General features: G+C 38.6%; 1 protein-coding gene and 1 long non-coding RNA gene across 10 annotated transcripts in view; both read right to left on the minus strand.

Annotated features, from left to right (window-relative positions):
• Window positions 1-21,830, minus strand: part of RAPGEF4 (Rap guanine nucleotide exchange factor 4) — a 277,233-nt gene that overhangs the window by 159,843 nt on the left and 95,560 nt on the right. For 2 of the 9 annotated variants that reach the window (XM_036023290.1, XM_036023285.1), the window contains exon 1: window positions 16,945-16,966. The exons of 5 other annotated variants lie outside the window; for them this stretch is intronic. The gene's annotated coding sequence lies outside the window, so the exon portion shown is untranslated. Of the gene's footprint in view, window positions 1-16,944; window positions 16,967-17,190; window positions 17,354-21,830 lie in introns of those variants that run through there. 2 more of the 9 variants (XM_036023288.1, XM_036023289.1) reach the window with 2 other exon arrangements.
• Window positions 5,984-20,027, minus strand: LOC118500080. The gene is made up of 3 exons (XR_004902610.1): window positions 20,017-20,027; window positions 13,116-13,118; window positions 5,984-6,142 (listed from the first exon to the last, which is right to left on the minus strand). It is a non-coding gene; the product is annotated as an uncharacterized LOC118500080 (long non-coding RNA).

Below are 21,830 nucleotides of genomic sequence, written 5' to 3' on the forward strand. Positions count from 1 at the left end.
CTCTATTCAACATGCTGTACTTCCTTTGCTTTCTATAATTTTCTTCAAAAAATACAGGTATAAAATTACCCACAGGGAAAGAATTTTTAACAATAACTTCTTCAATATTTTGAGGGGGATCCAAGATGGTGGAGGAGTAAGTGGAAGCTACACTAACCTCCTCCCAGGACCAACTTGCTATTACAACTAAATTGGAGAGAAATCATCTGGAATAAACAACTGAACAGTAGGGAGAGAGAAGCCTTATTGTAACCACAGACTGACAGAAGGAACCAGTTCACCACAATGTGACTGGTAGGGAGTGCAGAGGGAAAACAAGAGGGCTGGCTAGGTTCCCCCAGGGGGTAGCTGAAATCCCGGAGGAATATTTCAGTGGCCAGGGGGTTCTTCTGAGAAGTGCAGGATCTAAACCCCAAGCTGGGCTTCCCAGCCTATAGCACCAGAGCCCAAAAAGAACCCAGATAATATCCAGCTGTGAAAAGTGGCAGGGTTTCTTTCTGCCAGGCACAGACAGCTGGAGTCACAGAGAGCCTATTAAAGGGACAATGAATAAAATTTCATTTGCCACCACTTACCCTGGGCTCCAGCAGAGGGAAGGCAGAGTGGACTAGAGACATTTGAGGTAAGACTGGGGATGGTGGCTTTGGGAAGAGAACCGAGGGAGCAGCCACCAGTATCCTGGTGCTAAGTGATCCCCCATGCAGCAGGAGCCATCTTACTCAGGCAGACCACTCCCCTCTGAGTGGCATCAGCCTGAGGAAGCATTAGTTCCATCCACAAAAATTGCTCTGCCCCACCCTGTGGTGCTTAAGATGGGCTGCTGTTTACAGAGTGACTAGACTGACAACTGAAGGAGTCAGCCATAGACAGTGGATCCCTGCTAGTCTTGAACTGGCTGCCTAAGGCCAGATTGGGACACCATCTGACATCACCAGAGGCAGATTCAGAAAGAAGAAACAGTGGCAAATACTAGATCTTACCAAGATGAATTCCACCATGGTCTTCATGATTCAAGGTTTTTTCCCCTTCTGTAGCTTTTTAACATTCATTTCTTGTCCTTCAAGTTTGTGCATATTAAGTCACTAAATTTTATATTATAGTTTATTTCAAATCTCATATTTTTCTACTCTCTTCTCTTACCCCCCTTTACCCTCTTCTTTCCTCTTTTATTTTCATTTTAAATTTTGTTTTCTCTCTTGTTATGACTTGCTTCCATTCTGTTCTCTTCTATTTCTCCCCACTCCAGTCTCTCAGAATCATTTTTCTTGTCATTGGTCATATCACATTCTTTTTCCCGGTCTTAAAATACCCTTGTTCTCTCCCCACCATTATCAATCTTTGCTCATTGATTGTGGATAGGTTGATTGTTGTTGCATTTCTTCAATTTTATCTCTAGATCTTCACTAAATTGGTATTTCAAATTTTACCATTCCCCTCTATTCTGCCTTCCTCCTGCCCTTTCTTGGTTTTGGTCTCAAATTTTAATTTTCCCCTGGTTTTCATTCCTCACTCTTAGTATTCCTTCTCCCTCTATCATCTCGAAATAACTTCCCTTTCCTCTAGATATCTCTTAAGCCTTTCCTTCTTTCTTTTTCCATCTTATTCCCATCCCAACTATAATTAATCTTAGCTCATTTGTTGGTGATAGAGCTGTGGTGGATCTTTTTTCTCCAATTTGGTTCCTATTTATTTAGTTAGTTAGTTATGCTTTTCTTTCTTATCTTTAAAAAAAGATTTTATTTATTTATTTTTAAGAGAGAGAGGGAAGGGAGGGAGAAAGAGAGATTCAGAAACATCAATGTGTGATTGCCTCTCATGGGCACCTGGCCTGCAACCCAGGCATATGCCCTGACTGGGAATCAAACCAGTGACCCTTTGGTTCACAGGCTGGCACTCAATTCACTGAGCCACACCAGCCAGGACTCTTTCCTTCTTTCACCATATTTTTTAAAATTTCTGTTTAAATCTAATAGTATATGCTTCCCTTCTCTTGTTCTATTAAACCTTCTTCACTCTCTTTTTATTTACAATGTAAATTTTATTTTCTTTGTCTCTACACCTTTCCCTGATTCCCTACTCTTATTATTGCTCCTCCACTACCCTCTCAAAATCATTTTTCTTTGAGTTAGCCATCTCATATTTGTTTCTCCTTTCTTACAGTAGTCTACATCTCTTTACACTCTTATTAATAATGGCTCATTTGTTGTTGATAGTGTGATTGTGGGTGTGGGTGCAGGTATGGGTTTGTTTCCTGGGTTGTATGGTTTTGTTTTGCCAGCACCTGCACAACAACATACATGACATGGTGGGTAGATTGGCTCTCAGTCAGCCAGCTGGAGGGAAGGACACCAGAGAAAAACCCATCTACAATCAAAACCCAATTACATCCAGAGAACCAACATAAAATGGCATAAAGGGCATCCTAAGAGCATAAATTTCAGGAGATCAAGGAGACTGCACCACTGAATCTCACAGGTCTCCTACCATAGAATTTCTTACCACAAAGTCAGGAAGTCAAAACAGATCAATTTAAGAAGCAGAAGCAAACAGGAAGAGTCTCACAAATAATGGGAAAACAAGAAACAACTCCAAATAAAAAGAAAAAGAGGAATCCTCAGAAAGAGTGCTAAATGAAATAGAGGCAAGTAAACTATCAGATACTGAGTTCAAAACAATGATTATAAGGAAGTTCAATGAGCTCAGTGAGAAATACACAGAACTACAGGGAAGCTACAAGGAACTTAACTGTGTACTACATCAGCATGAAAAAGGACATAGAAACTATCAATAAGAGCCAGGAGGAAATGAAGAATACAATTTCTGAATTGAAGAACACAGTAGAAGGAATTAAAAACAGGTGAGATGAAGCAGAGGCTCTAATCAGCAAGCTGGAGGACAACATAGAAGAAAATTGCCAGACAGAGCAACAAAACAAAAAAACACTAAAAAAGAATGAAGAAGGTTTAAGGAAGCTGCAAGACCACATGAAATGTAATAATATCTGTATCATAGGAATACCAGAAGTAGAAGAAGAGGAGCAAGGGACAGAAAACCTGTTTGAAAAAGTAGTGAGAGAAAACTTCCCTAACTTGCTGAGAGAAAAAGTCATGCAAGTCCAGGAAGTACAGAGGATCCCAATCAAGATGAATCCAAGGAGGCCCATGCCAAGACACATCATAATGAAAATGGCAAAATTTAAAAGACAAAGAGATAATCTTAAAGGTAGCAAGGGAGAAACAGCTAGTAACATACCAGGGAGCCCTGATAAGGCTATCAGCCAGTTACTCAACAGAAACACTACAACATAGAAGGAAATGACAAGAAATCTTCCAAGTAATGAAAAGCAAAGGCCTGCAATCAAGACTACTCTACCCGGCAAGACTCTCATTTAAAATAAAAGACAAAATAAGGAGCTTCCCAGACAAAAAGAAAAGGCTGAAAGAACACATGTCCACCAAACCAGCATTGCAAGTGGCTTCTTCAGTCCTTTTAGCATCTCTTCTAAAGAAGATAAAGAAAAAGAGAAAGAGAGAGAGAGAGAGAGAGAGCACCCTGGATAGTGTGGTTCAGTGGATTGAGCACCAGCCTGCGAATCAAAGGGTCATAGGTTTGAGACCCAGTCAGGGCACATGCCTGGGATGCTGGCCAGGTCCCCAGTATGGAGCACAAGAGAGGCAACCACACACTGATGTTCCTTTCCCTCTCTTTCTCCTTACCTTCCCCCCTCTCTAAAAATAAATAAAGTCTTTAAAAAGAAAGAAGGGGGAACACAGTACAAAGGGAAAAAATAGCAATGAATAAGAACTTATCAACAATAACTTTAAATATAATTGAATTAAATGCTCCAATCAAAAGACATAGGGTAGCTGAATGGATAAGAAAACATGACTTGCATATATGCTGTCTAAAAGAGACCCACCTCAGAACAAAAGATCTACAGAGACTGAAAGTGAAGGGATGGAAAAAAATATCCCAAGCAGACATGAGAAATAAAGCTAGGGTAGCAATACTTATACCAGACAACATAGATTTTAAAACAAAGCCCATAAAAACAGACAAAGGAGGACACTATGTAATACTTAAGGTAACAATCCATCAAAAAGATATAACCTTTGTAAACATACATGTTTAAGAGCATAAGAGCAACAAAATATAGGGTCCAGCACAAGTAATGCCTGCTCGAGTGTAGTTGGTGGGGTAATAATATGAGTGTAATAATTTATAGTTTTAATTTGAACATTTCACCTAAAATGTTATATGGTGCTTGAGTGTGATATTACTATGTTACAGAATTACATGCTTATGATTTTGTAATAAAAGATTTTGTAATAAAAAGGGGTGTCATTTGTGCTGAACTTGGTATATAAGGAAAATCTTGGAGGACTTCAAGAAAGATATCTACAGCAACATACTCATAGTAGGGGATTTTAACACCCCATTGTCAACAATGGATAGATCTCCCAAGCACAGAATCGACAAGGATATTGTGGCATTGAACAACACTCTAGATCAAATGGATTTAATTGATCACCCCTAAGAAGCAAAATAATTGATACAGAAATTGTCACCCCTAAGAAGCAAAATATACATTCTTTTCAAATGCACACGGAACATTTTCAAAGCTAGATCACATGGTAGGTCACAAAACAAGCCTCAACAAATTCAAGAAAATTTAAATCATATCAAGCATCTTCTTGGATTACACTGGCTTGAAACAGGAAACCAACCTCAAAAAAAAAAAACTTGAAAACATTCAAATTCATGGAAACTGAAAAACATGCTATTAAACAATGAATGGGTTAACAATGAGATCAAGGAAGAAGTCAGAAAGTTTGTGGAAACAAATGAAAATAAACACACAACAGAGCAAAACCTATGGGACACAGTGAAGGCAATCCTGGAAGGGAATTTCATAGCAACACAGGTTTACCTAAAAAAGATAGAAAAATTTCAAATAAATGACCTAACCCTACATCTACAAGAACTAGAGGAACAACAACAAACAAAGCCCAGAGTGAGTAGAAAGAAGGAAATAATCAAGATCAGAGCATAATTAAATGACACAGAAACTAAGAGAACAATTCAAAAGATCAATAAATCCAGGAGCAGGTTATTTGAAAAGATAAACAAAATTGGCAAGCCTTTAGCCAGACTCATTAAGAGAAAAAGAGAGAGAACCCAAATAAATAAAATCAGAAACAAAAAGGAGATATTACAACCAATACCACAGAAATACAAAAGGTTGTAAGAAATTACTACAAACAACTATATGTCAAGAAATTTGACACCTAGGCAAAATGGACAAATTTCTAAAAACATATAATCTTCCAAAACTGAATCAAGAAGAAGCAGAATGCCTGAATAGACCAATAACATTTAATGAAATTGAAGCAGTAATCAAAAAGCTCCCAGCACACAAAAGCCCTGGACTGGATAGCTTCACAGGTGAATTTTACTGAACTTTTAGGGAAGCGCTAACCTCTATCCTTCAGAAACTATTCCAAAAAATCCAAGAAGGGGGAAAATTTCAAAACTCTTTTTATGAAGCCAGTATTATCCTAATTCCAAAACCAGGTGAAGACACAACAAAGAAAAAAAACTATAGGCCAATATTGCGGATGAACATTGATGCTAAAATACTCAACAAAATATTGACAAATTGGATTCAGCAAAACATTAAAAAGATCATATAGCATGATCAAGTGGGATTCATCCCAGGGATGCAAGGGTGGTATAACATTTGCAAATCAATAAACATAATACACCACATAAACAACATGAAAGACAAAAATCACATGATCATAACAATAAATGCTGAAAAAGCATTTAATAAAGTACAACACCCATTTATGATAGAAATGCTCAGCAAAGTGGAAACAGAGAAAGCATACCTCAACCTAATAAAGACCATATACAAGAAACCTACAGCCAACATCATACTCAACTGGCAAAAACTAAAACTTTTCCCCCTACAATCAGAAAAAAGACAAGGATGTCTGCTTTTACTGCTTTAATTCAACTTAGTATTGGAAGTTCTGGCCACTGCCATCAGACAAGAAAAAGAAATAAGAGGCATACAAATTGGAAAGAAGGAAGTAAAACTGTCATTTTTTGCAGACGAGATGATAGTGTACATAGAAAACTGTATAAGCTCCACCAAAAAACTACTTGACCCGATAAGTGAATTTGGTAAAATAGCAAGATACAAAGTGAATATTCAGAAATTGAAGGCATTTTTGTACACCAATAATGAAATATCAGAAACAGAAACTAGAAAAAAAAACATTTACTATAGCAACAAGAAAAATAAAGTATCTAGAAATAAACTTAACCAAGGAGGCAAAAGACCTATACTCAGAAAACTACAGAACACTGAATAAAGAAATTAAGGAAGGTACAAAAAAATGGAAGCATATATCATGTTCATGGACTGGAAAGGTCAACATCATTAAAATGTCCATACTACCCAAAGCAATCTATAGATTCAACGCAATCCCTATTAAAATACCAATAACATATTTCACAGATTTAGAACAAATATTTCAAAAATTTATATGGAACCAAAAGAGACCCCAAATAGCCTCAGCAATCTTGAAAGAGAAGAACAAAGTAGGAGGGATCACAATACCTGATACCAAACTATACTGTAAGGCCACTGTAATCAAAACAGTCTGGTACTGGTGTAAGAACAGACATAGATTAATGGAACAGAATAAAGAGCCCAGAAACCCATGGCTCTGTGGGCAATTAATATTTGACAAAGGGGGCAGAAACATAAAATGGAGTAAAAATAGCTTCTTTAAAAAATGGTGCCGAGAGACCTGGAATGGTACATGCAAAAAAGTGAAACTAGACCACCAACTTACATCTTACACCAGAATAAACTCAAAATGGATAAAAAACTTAAATATAATCTGTGACACCAAAAAAGTCCTAGAAGAAACATCCCATACAGAAATATTTTCACCAATGCATCCTTAGGGTAAAGGAAATAAAAGAAAGAATAAATAAATGTGACTTCATCAAATTTAAAAGCTTCTGCACAGCTAAAGAAAATATTAACGAAATGAAAATGCAATCAACTATATGGGAAAGCATATTTGCCAATGATACTTAAGACAAGGATTTGGTCCCCAACCCCATATAAAGAACTCATATCACTCAATGCCAGAAAGACAAATAATCCAATTTAAAAATGGACAAAGTACCTGAACAGACCCTTCTACAATGAAGACATACAGAGGGCCCATAGGGATATGAAAGGATGCTCAGCATCACTAGCCATCAGAGAGGTGCAAATTAAAACCACAATGAAATGCCACCTCACACTGGTCAGAATGGCCATCATTAACAAATCAACAAACAACAAGTTCTCGAGAGGATGTGGAGAAAAAGAACCCTCGAGCACTGTTGGTGGGAATGCAGACTGGTGCAGCCACTGTGGAAAACAGTACGGAATTTCCTCAAGAAACTAAAAATGGAACTGCCTTTTGACCCAGTGATTCTACTGCTGGGATTATACCTAAGAACCCTGAAACACCAACTGAAAAGAACCTATGCACCCCGATGTTCATAGCAGTGTTATTTACAATAGCCAAGTGCTGTAAACAGCCTAAGTAGCTATCAGTAAATGAGTGGATAAAAAAAAACTGAGGTACATTTACACAATGGAATACTACACAGCAGAAAGAAAGAAAGGACTCCTACCTTTCACAACAGCATGGATGGAACTGGAGAGTATTATGCTAAGTGAAATAAGCCAGGCGATGAAAAACAAATACCAAATGATCTCACCTATAACAGGAACCTAACAAACAAAACAAAAAATGAGCAAAATAGAACCAGAAGCATGGAAACAAGGAACAAACTGGCAGCGACCAGAGGGGAGGGAGGAGGCGGAAAAGGGAGGAAAGAAGGGGAAGGGCCTGGTTAAAGAACAAGTATAAATGGCCCATGAACATGGACAACAGGGTGGGGACTGACTGCGGGAGCAGGGTGGTGGTGGGGAGGGAGCAGGGGAGAGCAACGGGGGGAACTGAGACAACTGTAACAGAACAACCATAAAAAAAGAAAACAAATATTCAATATTTTTATTTGAATTCAAAGTAGTATGTATTAGTTTATTTTCTTTTTTAAATGGGTTGCTATTCAATAAGAAAATACATAAGAATCAAGGCTTTAGACTTGGTTTTATTTTTTTCCATGATAAACTTTCTATTTGAATAGAACTTAATTGTTTAGGAAGAATTTTCCCCTGTTATCTTATTTGGGCCCCCTGAAAACCCCACAAGGTAAGTATTAGTATTCATACTTTACAGAAAAGGAAATGAATCATTCTAGAGATTCACTTAGAGGGGAGGAAAATTTGTTTTGTTTTGTTTTTTAACTTAACCTTTGGATTCTGATCAAGATTCTGGTTGGCTTCAGATTCTGGACCACAGCACTTACTAAGCACTTACAAAATGCCAGGCCCTTGCTTGGGTGTTTGTCCTTGAGTTACTTTTCATCTTTCGGAAAACACTTTAGCAGGAAGTCAAGCCTTTCGAAAGTCAAGCCTTTGCAAAAGCTTAGGATTCATGACACTCTTTTAAGCCAAAAGTAGATACCTCTGCTTTTAGAAAATATCGGAAGAACTGTTCCTCTTCATGCAGAGTGCTCTCCCTCAGCTCTTCCATGTGTCGTTCATGTTAAAGAATGAGAAACAAGGAGGAGATCTAGGCTGTGTCACTTAAATGTCCTTGTGTAGCCCCAAGTTGGGGAAGCATGTGGGAGAGTTTATAAACAAAGGACCCAAAACTTTCTGTTCCCTCTACAGTACATGACTGAAACAAAGAAAACCTCAGCTTTCCACAAAAGCTACAGACAATATAAAGTAACAATATTGAGCTCTTTTGTTCATGAAAGTGCCTTTTGAAGAGGCTTTCTTGGGTGTACACTTTACCATCATCAGAAATAAATCTGGCTCTGCTCTAAACATTATGCCTAGAAAAATGTCTGGCACACAGTGGGAGTCAATAAATGAATGAAAACAAGCAAATGAATTAAACTTAAAGGGACACCAGTAACTGAAGCCAATCCTCCAAGGACTGAGGATCATGTCAAAGAAAAAGATTCTATAACCCTTCCCCACACCTGAAAGAAATTACTGGGCTAATATCATGAGCTGGGAATGCAGTGTTTGTTATGCCTCAAAAATGACAAAATAAATTGAAGACCTTAGTTTTATGCTACGAACTGCAGTTGATTAGGGGCAGAAGAGTGTAGCCTCTGTTTATTCCCACTTCGGACTAGCTTTCAACTGTTGCATGGATTCAGCAATAAGGTTCTCCAGCCATCTACCATCCAATTTCTGAATAAACATCAGAAACTCCTGTGGAGGATCACAGTGAGTTCCAAAAGTGAAATGACATACGTGAATGATTATAGCATTGTTCACGTTTCCAGAAGAGCTGCCATCCTTACCAGTGGCCTAGAATGGGCTGAATACCACAGGACTCATTTTGCAGCCTTGCAAAATTTTGCTGGCCAGCAGTAAGTGGTGGAGACAAGTTGCCTATCTTTGTAGTTCCACATGCCACTCCACTCGCTGCAGAGGAGCCGAGGCTGCTGATGGATCTGCCTTGACACTAGTATTTTGGGAAGACCACATCAACAGATCTTTCCTTCTGCACTGCTCCAAATGTGACTTCATAGAAACTTACAATTGTTCCATCACTGAGTTTTCAATTTTCAGGGCTTTTTAAAAAAGAGTTCAAAGCACTTCCTATGTTCTCCTTTTAGAAGAGGCAAAACTGCAGAACCTGACTTAGTTAAGAAGATGCTGGAACTGCAACTCAGTCCTCTGAATTAATAAAAAAAAAAAAAACAAAAAAAACTTCAAACAGCTGCCTCCCTTGTCTGGGTCTCCATGCAAGAGGCACTTTGTAAAAAATCCTTACTTAAGGGTACATTTATTGATTTTTTTGAGAATGATAGGGATAGAGAGACAGAACATCAATATGAAAGAGAAACATCGATGGGTTGATTCCCACATATGCCCTAACCAGGGACCGAACCCACAGCCTAGGTATGTGTCCTGACCAAGAATGTAACCCGCAACCTTTCAGTGCACAGGAGGACACGCCAACCAACCGAGCCACACCGGCCAGGGCAAGAGGTACTTTTATAGGAGGCATGAGCACAATTAACAGGAGAAAATTACACAAGGCTCTTCCCCAGCTCCAGAGGTTCCTTCCCCTCTGTCCGCCCCCGTTTTTTCTTACTGAAACTTGGAGTGAAAAAGGAGAGATGGTCCATGCCCCAAAAGAACATACTATTGTGCAGTCAACTCTAATTCCACAAAATGAAATATAAGACTCATATTTTCCAGAAGCACCGGGGTTTCAAAACGAATTTCAAAGTTCTCTGTGGACTGCAAATGAACCTTGAAGCAAAGGCCTTCCTTTCAGTTAAGCACCATCATTAAGGATATGAGTTGTGTGAATAATATTGATCAAAAAACATTTAATTCATGCTTTTATTATTCCAGAGATCGATTACTGGGAAGCTGTTTTGTTAGGTGGTCCAGTAATCTGTTCTTTCAATTCCAATCTGTCCAAAGTGTGCTTGCACGCCCAGATAAGAGCTCAACAACTGAAGCACGTCACACCTTCTCCAGTTTCCCTGTTGTTGATGAATAGTTAAAATTTGGATTAACTTAGGTATGACACAGTTTGAATATGTAAAACATATTTCACTTTCTTGTATTCCGGGAAGTTCAAGAATATTCTATATGCTTCAACAAAAATGGTTTTAAGGATGTTAATTAAGCAATGCAAACATTTATTTGTCTGACCCAAATCACTAGACTTCTTCCATGTCACTGAGACCTCTCCAAAATGTAGTTAGGGCTCAAAGGTTCAAAACAATTTCTTAAATGTCCCCCCCCCCACCTTTATAGATTGGCCTGGATGAACATCAGCTTGTGCCTATTTAATCAGGATGAAACTGGACAAGGCTAACAGGTTTAGTTCTTTTTCACCACAATTTATTATAAAGACCTGACACATAGCCATACCCTCAGTCATAAATGCATTTCACTCGTGAAATGCTGAAAAATTACAAATGTCTAATCATTTCTGTCTAGGTACAATTCAGATGACGAGGGATATGTTTCAGTAGGCGAAGAGGTTACATTGGACCTTCATGTTTAGGTTCAAGAGTCATTTCTCTTGGATGATTTCTCAGACCACAGGCAAGCATAACTCATTTACCTTTTACTACGCCCCTCCCCCCACCCAGTCGCCTCAGGATTATTCCATTACCCCAAGGACATGAAAAGACTTGAAGAAAACAAAGAAGCCAACTGAGTGGCTAAATAGGTTTTTTTTATCCAAAGCACAGAAAGTCAAAGAATTTTTTTATTTTAATAACCAGCTTTGGAACAGAAAAGGCTTCTGAGTTCCGAAACTTCAGTTTTATTAGGACAAGTTCATACTATAAACAACAGAACAAGGAGGAATGTAAAAAGATTTGAGTTAGCATTTCAGCCCCAAAAGAGACAAAATACAACAAAATTGGTAGTGTGTGTGGTGGGGGCATGGACAGCGTGCCGAGGGCGGTTTTTCAGGAGAGAAGGGCAATCAGCAAACTTGAAGAAGTGTGGCTATAAGTGGGGAGGAAAAGCTGAGTAGGTAAATGTGGGCAAGATGAAGGTTTAGTTTTGCCCTTTTTTTTTAAAGATTGGAGTGGCTGGAAATCATGTACACTCTGATGAAAAAGACCCTCCCATCAGAGATGAAAAGCTAAAAAACCAAGGAAATGATGCATAAAGCAAGCACCACAAGAATACGGGAGTGAATGGGTACCGGACATACTTGGAGGAATCAGAAGAAGAAAACCTCTTCTACTTTAACCTGAGGAAAGATGGAATGGATGAATACAAACGGACAATTTAAAACATATATTTAATTTAGTTTTTTAATTTAGATATTATTTTGTTTAATTTAGATTTTATATATATTCAATCACCAATATTTGCAATGCGTTCCTCTTCTCACTGGGAAGAAGGATAATCTGCTTACTGAACTGTCTATGACTTGTGCTGACGAAGGTAAGGAGTGGGAGAAAAACGGCAGGCAGCAAGAGAGACTGGTTGGCTCCACCTGTAAGGAGTGAAAGGAGGGGAAAGAAGATGAAGAGAATTAGTGTGGGGTAGAGGAGGATAAAGGAGGAGAATCAACTGATAGCTGCCATGAGGAGCCAGACTTTGGGGAGAAAGATGCATGAAGAGAATGTTTAGGCAATCTGGCTGTGCGATCTGAAGTTAGTTCCCGATTTGGTCTTGGTTGATTCCTCAAGAAGCTTCCAGTAAACGCTTTCTGGAGTGAGATCTGACATTTACTGTGTTGAACTGTCCTCAAGGCAAACAATTTTGTTCAGCTTACAAGGTTAATAGGTTTGGTGGCAGGAAACTGAACTCTTGCATGGTGAGAGGCATGAGGGGTGCAGTTTGGCCAAAGATTTGAGGAAAGTAGAAAAGTTTCCCAATAAATAAGTTTTGGAGAGAGCAGCAGAAGAGTATAAGGAAAGCACATAAAGATCGCTGAGCTACACTGAGGAGTCCAACCGAGACTGGAGGTTGTAAATTTACCACATCTTCAACCTGGACTGCAGTACGATTTTCTCTCCTGTGCTTACCAATCTGGTTGGAGGCAGGAGAAAGCCCAGAACTGGATTGATTAAGGGTTGGTATCTGGCCTGGCAAGTACCAATGGCAGGCTTTGTTCATTTCTAAGTATCTGAAACAACAATACCTGAAAAATAGGAATAACTCAAAAAAATCTTTATTGAATGGAAAAACGGGAGAACTGAAAGTATGGGTAAGAGGGTGGTTAAAATGATAGACCATGGTATCCAAACTGTATGGGGAAGGAAATGAAGCTAAGAGAGGGCTGTAAGGGGGAAACAAGAGGAGACCAAAGGTTCTAGGAGATCACCCAGGTCTGCCATCTACTACCAGTCATGTGAGAGACATCACCTACTCAAGAATCAACTTCTCTGAGTCTCTGACTCTTAAGCACCCCCCCGGTGATGGACCCAGGGAGCTATGGGGCCCAGCGCCCCCTCTTCAGAACTCCCTATTTCCCTTCATGCAACACCTTCTCACTCATTCTTCAGACCTGCTTCTTCTCCTCCCTCCTTTGACTTTTGCCCCGGCTACCCCGGTACCTCCCCCTCCCGCTTTTTCTCTCATCCTCACTCCCCTTCCTTTCCAATTCGTGAAAACAATCCTGGTCACGGCAGCTATCATGATATGCCTGAAATAAGGATGAGGACATCCTTACATTTAAAAAATTTTAAATTCAGAGTCTAGTAAAATCAGTAAAAGTGGGCACAAACTTTAAAATAGCCATAGCGCACACCATCTTGTAATTAACTTGCATTTCCCCCAGCACTAACATTCAAAACATTTTCCATTCTTGGGATTATGGCTCATATGTTTTAATTATTAACATAGAACTCCTTTAGCTATTAATTTTTTATTGCAAATGTATGTGATTTCTACTACAGGGTGAGTTGAGCAGACTTTTAAAAAGTAGCTCAAAGATAGTTACAACATTGTTCCTATAAAGGATTTGTAAATAAACAAGCCTTCTGGATTACAACTTATTTGCCAGTTAAGGGTTAGATATAGTTTTGATCCCTGCTTGAGTTTCCTGAAAAATCACAGTGAGTTATTTAAGGAGTAACAGTGGCCAAACTCTCTGATAAGTCATCGTAATAAATGGTTAAGTTCTGAAAGGTCGACCCGCCATCTCTTGGCTCCTGTCTCCTCTTTACAGCCAAGCTATTTTGGGGATTTCTCTTCCTCAGGCTCTTTTTCTTCCCAGCCCTGACACTATTTGTGTCCGCTCAGTGGCATTTTTCCACTCAGGAAAACTGAAATAAGCTCCAAGATTGCAGAAGAGCCTAATTATTTGATGATTGTGGGTTTTGTCTGGGAAAAACTCCAAACATAGATTTGCCATTTTAAGCAATTCCTTTGAATTCTCACTCTATTGTCAACAATAGTCTTATATTACTTGTTTATTATTGTTTTTTTTTTCATTCCCTTTACATAAGTTACCTAGGCACTCCAATTTCCTCTTCTCTCTACTTATGTTTCATTAGTTTCTAAGTACTTTAAAAAATTATTTTAATCATTGTTCAAGTACAGTTTTCTGTCCTTTACTCCCATCCCAGCCCACCCACCCAACCCTCCCCACCTCCCTCCCATTTCCAAGTTTCTAAGTTCTTGAAGGACTGGATTGTTCTAGTTTTCTTAGTTGTTGCAAACACAGACCTTGCCGTTATAACACACCTGTCATCTTTTCCCTCCACACCGTGACTATTCCTCCTTTGCAATCTTCCTCCTTCCTCTTCACCTTATTTCAATATAATCAGCTGCCATGCTCTCTCAATTTTCCCTTTAAAACATATTTCAGGTTCCTCTTTTCCTCCGTGTTCCCACTGGCAGCACATGCTCAACAAAGGTTCTGGTACACCCTCCTAGCCGACTGTCCTGCCACTTCTGCTCCTTCTCTCCCACCCCCAGCACCCCGCCACACACACTCAGTCCATGCGGTGAATCACCCTGCTTGTCTCCTGTGAGGGCAGGAAAGCATGTCTCTTTTAATTCTCACAACTCTGCATGATGAGCGTTACTTTCTTCATCACACACACAGGAAACTCACTCTCCCACAGGTTACAATGTTTTCTCCAGAATCGCCTGACCTGTAAGTGTTTGAGTCACTACCCCTCAAACCTGAGAAGGGAAGAGTCATCTCTGCTGTAACAAAAAGGAATGAATGAATGAATGAATGAATGAATGAACTTGCATGAAAACATTTAATGTTTAATCTTTTTTAAAATCAAGGAGCTAGATAGACTTGCAATTATTACCATATGAAGGCCACTGATTTTCAAGAGATGGATTCATACATGAGAAGTATAAATCCAAGTGTCTGCTCTTAAAAATTGTTTATACTTTATTTGGTTAGAGTATGTATCTAGAACAAGCCGGATACATAGTATGTGCTAAATAAATACTTGCTCAAGCCTGGACCAGTGAATGGAAGGACAGTCTTTGCTACTTTCTCATTTTGGCTTGCCAGTAATTGCATTGTTTAGTCATCAGATGATTCTTAATATGAACCGCTCTCTCTGACACTTCCTCCTGATCCAGTCCCAAAGACTATCAGGACAATACACCATTAGGAAAAAAAGACATTGAGATTACTGGGCTGCCTTCCAACCCACAGGCTTATTTATTTTTTCCTAACTACAAGATAATTATTGCTGGATGTTATTATGGGATTTTTCCATATGTCCTTTAGTTATGACAGTGATGACCCAATGCAGCCTTTTAATGTACTCTGGTCTCCTGCCAGCTTACCTCATTTTACAACTTTGTCTTTGGTTTTTATTTTTATAATTATTCAAACTTCCCATTGCCTAATCAATACCTCATTTGGCCACTGCTGCTCTAGACTAAATACCTCAATAAAAACTCCTTGGAGAGGTCTTTTTTTGCTTGCAGTGGGCTCATTTGAAACAAGTTCTTGCTATGTTCATCATTTTGGCAAACAAGGACAAGTTCAAGGAAATTAGAGGCCAAACTTGACAGAGCACTGGGTGCAGCTGCTGGCCCAGCTGTGCAATGATTCTCAACTGGTCCATTACCTCTAAAACTCAACTATTCAGCACAGCCTTCCCTGGGCCAGCACTCCTGTCGGTCTAACATATTTGGCAACAGCCATTATTTCAGAAATGAATGCTCATGTGTATTTATAGCATATCGCATGCCTGCTCTACCAACAATTAAAGGGATTAGGATTCAGCAGACGTCGTCCTCTAATTAGGACAAGATGGAAGACGTAGTATACTGAATGCTGCCATTTGGTCAAGGTTTATCTTTTCCGAACTAGACTGCCATGCTGCTTCGCCTCAGTCAAACATCCGCCCTCTCTAGGGCTACGCTGCTCCCTGGAAAACATTCACTTCCTGTGTCTGTCTGATGGAACTTTCAGGCGGGTGGTTCTGTTCGCAGAGGACACTTCACGTTTCCCTTCCTCCCTCCCTCAGACCACACTGTAGGCTCCATGGACTGTATTAAGGCTTGTTTTGAATTAACGTGTGGACAGCACTGTGTGGCCACTAACCTCATTCACTTATGCCCTTCCCCTGGAGCCTCGGAGTGTGTTACAGGCTCACACTTACGTAGTCTCTCCTCTGAACAAAAAGCCCGAACTCGGTGTCTGGGCCGTAAATCCCATCTTGCCTCGCGCTTGCCCATGCATTATTTAAGCTCTCTTCTAGGTGAGCTGGCATGAGAATTTCCCTCAGAGGAACAACCAGCAAGCGCTTTGCACACTGTTCCAATGGGGAATGTAGGATATCTGAGAGAGTTCCACCCATTCAGTCTCGATAATGAAACATGATAATCTAATTTGGTAAAAATAAACTGTGAAATCAGAGATTTGAGGAAAAAAACTTTAAAGATGCAATTCAGACGAGCAATCAATGCTTATTCAGTTTTGTACCATCTCAGCTTTCTCCCTGTGCAGATGCTTGAGTGACACTAAATTAAATAATTGACAAATTTTTAAAACGGCTGGAAATTACCATCTGTACTTAATTTTGAAATATAAAAAGGTCCATAGAAAACATCCTTTATGATTATATTGTCTAATAACAGATATGAAACAATACAAACATCCCAGTCATAAAATATAATGTGTTGCGAGCAGTCTGGCTTACATATTCAAACACAGTTTTTCAAAACAAAAGAGCGCAGGAGGAACGAAATGCTGGGTTACCAACACGCTTTTTTTCAATGAATGGCAAAACTGAGCGTTTCCTTTAAAATCTACCCCTCTCACCCTCACCTCCCCACATACCAAAAAACGGAAAAACAAAACTCACCCACAGGCAGTCCTACAGGCATTAATGATAACCATCACTTCTCCACATTTCTCTCCTGGGTAAACACTGGGTGAAACTGTCCTCTGCTAAGAACTTTTACTAGGTTGGTATTACATTTATACAAAATAAAGGCTACGACTGTAAATAAACATGCTTGCAGCTTCCACTGGAAACAGAGAAAGAGAAACAAGCTCCCTGCGTGGGAACACACTGGTAAATACGTGGATAAAACAAGCTGAAACTTACACCAGACACTTCTCCCAGGTCCAGCACGGCAGTAGCCCTAAAGGTACATTCTAGTGTTTTTTAATCCATGTTCTGCTCTTCTCACTGATGGGACTACTCAGGCACATGGTCAAGTTGCAATCAGCTTCTTCTCCCTCAGTGATGTATGAGAGCTGGGCTGATTTATCTGGTCTTTCTGCAGCATATTAGCACTAATGTTTCTGCGTATGCATCCTACCTTTCTTTAGCCGGAGCCCCGGCTTTATCATTGGTAATCTAAATTAAAGAGCCACTGAACAGAGCAGGGTTGTTGGCCCCCACCCCTCCCTGTTTTCCATGAAACAATTGCCAGGCAGTCATTCCTGGACAAGGATTCCACTGTTTATTCTAAGTGAGCCTCCCCTTCGATATCCCGCTGGGACTGGCAGTCAGTTGCAAAAGGATAGGTCGAGCAAGACTGTCTTAGTTCAAAGGTCTATTTATGATTTATTCTCTAAAACGGTACAGATGGCCTCAGGAAATACTAGAGAGAGCTGTCACTTGCCAGTTTTTCAACCCAGAAGACAGAACTGACACTATTTACAAAAACAGAGTAATCTGATATTCCACTTACTGCCCAGGGTGAAGTGCACCTTTCGGTGGCTGTTTTCCTCCTGAGAAATCGTGTCCTTTTTTTACCCATGTTTGTTTTGCCTATGCAAGTTTAAGTGCTTATTTAAATGAGGAATATGAGTGCTATGATTTAACAAGTTGCATGCAAGAAGCATTAACATCCTATTCCTATACAAATTTGGGAGAATCAATCAAACAAATCATTATTAAACTTATAACCTTCTGAAAGGATGTGTTTAATTCAGGAGTTGTCAATTTCTTTTTTTAGGGTGTGTGTAAAATTTCTTCCATCTCCACAAATGTTTGGGAAGGGGAAATACATCAGTACATTTTCACATGAAAATTTGTAATCTCTTGACAATGCTACTGTCTTAGCAGCATCTCAATGCTCTTAACTCAGATTTCCAATGATTCCTTAAATAATATTAGATTTTTTCACTTTGAACAATAGAACTTTCTAACAGATGTTAAGCAACAGAATTTGGAGGGTTGATAAAGTATAACAAGTTTCATCTCTATTTTGTATATTTTTTGTTGAAAGAAAACATGATTTTTTCCATCATTTTAAAATATATACTAAATTTTTAATTTTGCTTTTGAAAATTAACAAAATATGGCATATCAATTTCCATGCCAGTGTAAAATATAGAATTGACACTTTTAGTAGCTTTGCAATATTCAATTTTCCAATTTTTTGATATTTGCATTATTTCAAGGTTTCATTATGAAAATAAAATTTCTCATCATGAATACAAAATACTCACATTCCAGGCCCTTAATCACATAAAAAATCAATGTCAAATTTTCAGTTTCTCAACTCTTTTCAGTGTTGCAATCAGGATAAATAATACTCAAAAGGGCTGCCTGAAGACTTCTATATTATATCCCTGGGCTGAACTTTAAACATTAATATGTTCATTTCTATACTATAGAACTTGATTATACTAAACTACTCCACAAACATCCAGAGTGATTATTTAAAAAATTAAGGCTGGGTTTCTCACTCAGCTGCTTAAAACTCCACACAGCTTCCTGTCATTCTCAGGAAGAAAGCCAAAATCTTTATCGTGGCCTTCAAGGACTCAGCTTTATTTCACTCAGAAGGTAAGCCCACCTTCCCAGAACTGACTGGCTGGGATTCAGAGCCATCAATCAATCAAATATTGAACCCCTGCTCCTGACCGGTCAATCAGCTCAAGTATGGTATACGAGCACGAGTGTGGGATGCCGAGAGAATTCCAAAGCAAATACATAGGCCTTTCCCTGTAGTTTGAAAGGAACACACGTGAAGCAATTTCACTACTTCACAAATCAACTTATCAACTATGACAAAATCAATATGAAGCAAGCCAGACTCAAAAATACCAAAAAAGAAGATAAAATCAAAGGATAAGAAGAATAAGGTGAAATTCATAATTTGATGAATGTTAACTGAAACTGACTTAAGCTAGAGGAGAAAAAGGAAGACATTCAAGAAAGAGTAGAAACTCTAAAACAAATGTTGCTCAAGCGTGGTCCTATTGTTATGCTTCCAAGGTCTAAGGTTCACATCAGCTAAATTAATCTTAGGCTTACATTTTTTAGAGAAACTCACAACCTCGTAATTATGGTTGTGAGTTTCTTCAATAAACAATTCATCTGCATTCATTATACTACTGTACACTACTCTTCTTCAACAGTTCTCTTTATTTGAGTCACTAAAAAGCCCACATGACAAACTTCACCAGTTTCTAAGTAAGATGGCCCAAGGAGCCCAATATCACAGAACCCTGAAAATAAGGGCTCTTTCATAACTAAAGATCTATCTTGCAGTTAACCAAAAGCAACGCAGTTCTTTCATGCAACTTGTATATAAACTAGTAGATAACATAATGTAAACACCCAAAGACATACGAAGTGTCCACTGGGTGGTAAGATCCTGAGACTGGTCCACTGCACAAGGAATTGACACCTTACCTCCCCATTAATCCCACAGCATTTCTCATACTTCTTGCCATTGTCCTGAAATTTTTCACCATTAAATCTTCCTCTTGGAAGAAATCCTAAGGATCTGGAATCAAACTGCTTATCTGCCTATGTTCAAATCATAGATATGACCTTGGGTAAGGTACTCAAATTTACTGTGGAGTGTGTGTGCATGTGTGTGTGTTTAATTCATCTGTAAAGTGCCTAATAGAGTTCTGCTTCTGGCCATAACAGTAACTCACATCAAACCAACTTTCTCATGGATAAAACTATAAACTCTGGCTAAAATATTAACAGAAAAAAACCCAACTATCTGAGAGTGACCAAGAACAGGCAGAAATTCATGGAGGGTTGACCCTTGGAAGAATGGCCCTTGATAAATTCCCAATTTTTTGCAGCCTCTCCTCCAAGGGAAGGCCCATGAGTCAGTTCCACAGCATAGCGAGACCTCAGATAGACACCTGCTATCTTACCGGTTGAGGAATCAGAGCATAACATTCCGGAAGATGATAACAACTAGAAAATGAGGGTGGAAATTCTAGAGAAAAGGTAGCCACAGAGGGGAAGGCCTAAACTCAGTATATAAAACCTGATCAAATCTCTAACTGATTCCAATATTACACATGTATAGAACAGACTCCAACCAGCCCAGGTAAGGCAAAAAGAACTCAACAGATTTCTGCTGCTGTCTGTCACAGCAAAGATAAAATTGGAATTTGAGTTCTGCCAAGTTAAGTGCCAGCTAAAGGAGAAAATCAATACTCTTCAGAAGTATATGACAGAATTCAGAATCTCTGTAACATATGACTGACAATGTCTGAGGTTCATTCCAAAATTGCCAGATATACAAAGAAATACAAAATATAACCCATCCTCTAAAGAAAAAGTAATCCATAGAGAACAACTCTGAGATGATACAGATATTAGAATTAGCAGACAAGGATTTTAAAGTAGCTATTATAACTACACTAAAGGATGTAAAAGAAATATGAGCAGAGAAGTGGAAAATATAAAAAAGAACCAACTTGAAATTCTAAAACTAAAATATACAATATATGAAAAAAATTCACTGGATGAACCTAACAGATTGGGGCTGGGGGAGACTATGAGGGAACTTGAAGATAGAACAATGTAACCTATCCAATCTGCAGAATAGGTTAAAAAAACTAAAGATGAACAAAGCTGAAATGGCTATAGTGATATCATATGAACTAGATATCAAGGCAACAAGTATTACCAGACACAAAGAGAGACATTTTATCATGATAACAGGCAATTTATCTGAAAAAAATAATAAATGCATAAGTTCCGAACAGAACATTTTGAAGCAAAAATTAACAGAAGTATTGAATAAACAAATTCACAGTCATAGTTGGAGAGTTTGTCTACTCTCTCAATAACTGAGACAACAGTAGGACAACAAAAACGAGGACACAGGAGCATCACTATCATCTACAGGATCTGACTGACGTTCGCAGCACACTGCCCCCAGGAACCGCGGAACGCTCATTCCTTTCCGGTGTACATGGTGAGTTACCATGACAGACAATCTGGTGCACCATAAACAAGTCTCAGTAAATTTCAAAAAACTGAAATCCTACCAAATATGTTTTCTGACCACAATTCAATTAAACTAAAAATAATAGTAACAACCTAGACACCCACAAATATTAAGAAATTGACAAGACACTTCTAAAGAACTCATGGGCCAAAAAATAATCACAGAGAAAACACAAAAATATTTTGAATTAAATAAAATAGAAACATAACTTATCAAAATTTGTGTGGCACAGTTAAAGTGATGTGTAGAGGGAAATTTATAGCTTTTGATGTTTATAATAGAAAAGAACAAAGGTATAAAAGCAATGACAAAAGTTTCCACCTAAGAAGTTAAAAAAAGAGCAAATTAAATCTAAAGTTAGTAAAAAAAGGAAATATTAATTTTTAAAAAAAACAGAAATCAATGAAATAGGAACAGGAAAACAATAGCAAAACTTTTTTTAAAAAGTTAGTTAGTTGAAAGATCAATAAAATTGATAAATTCCTAGCTAGACTGATCAAAAAAATTTAAAAGAGGGAATATA

The sequence above is a fragment of the Phyllostomus discolor genome, chromosome 4 (assembly GCF_004126475.2).
Source record: "Phyllostomus discolor isolate MPI-MPIP mPhyDis1 chromosome 4, mPhyDis1.pri.v3, whole genome shotgun sequence".
Lineage (NCBI taxonomy): Eukaryota > Metazoa > Chordata > Mammalia > Chiroptera > Phyllostomidae > Phyllostomus > Phyllostomus discolor.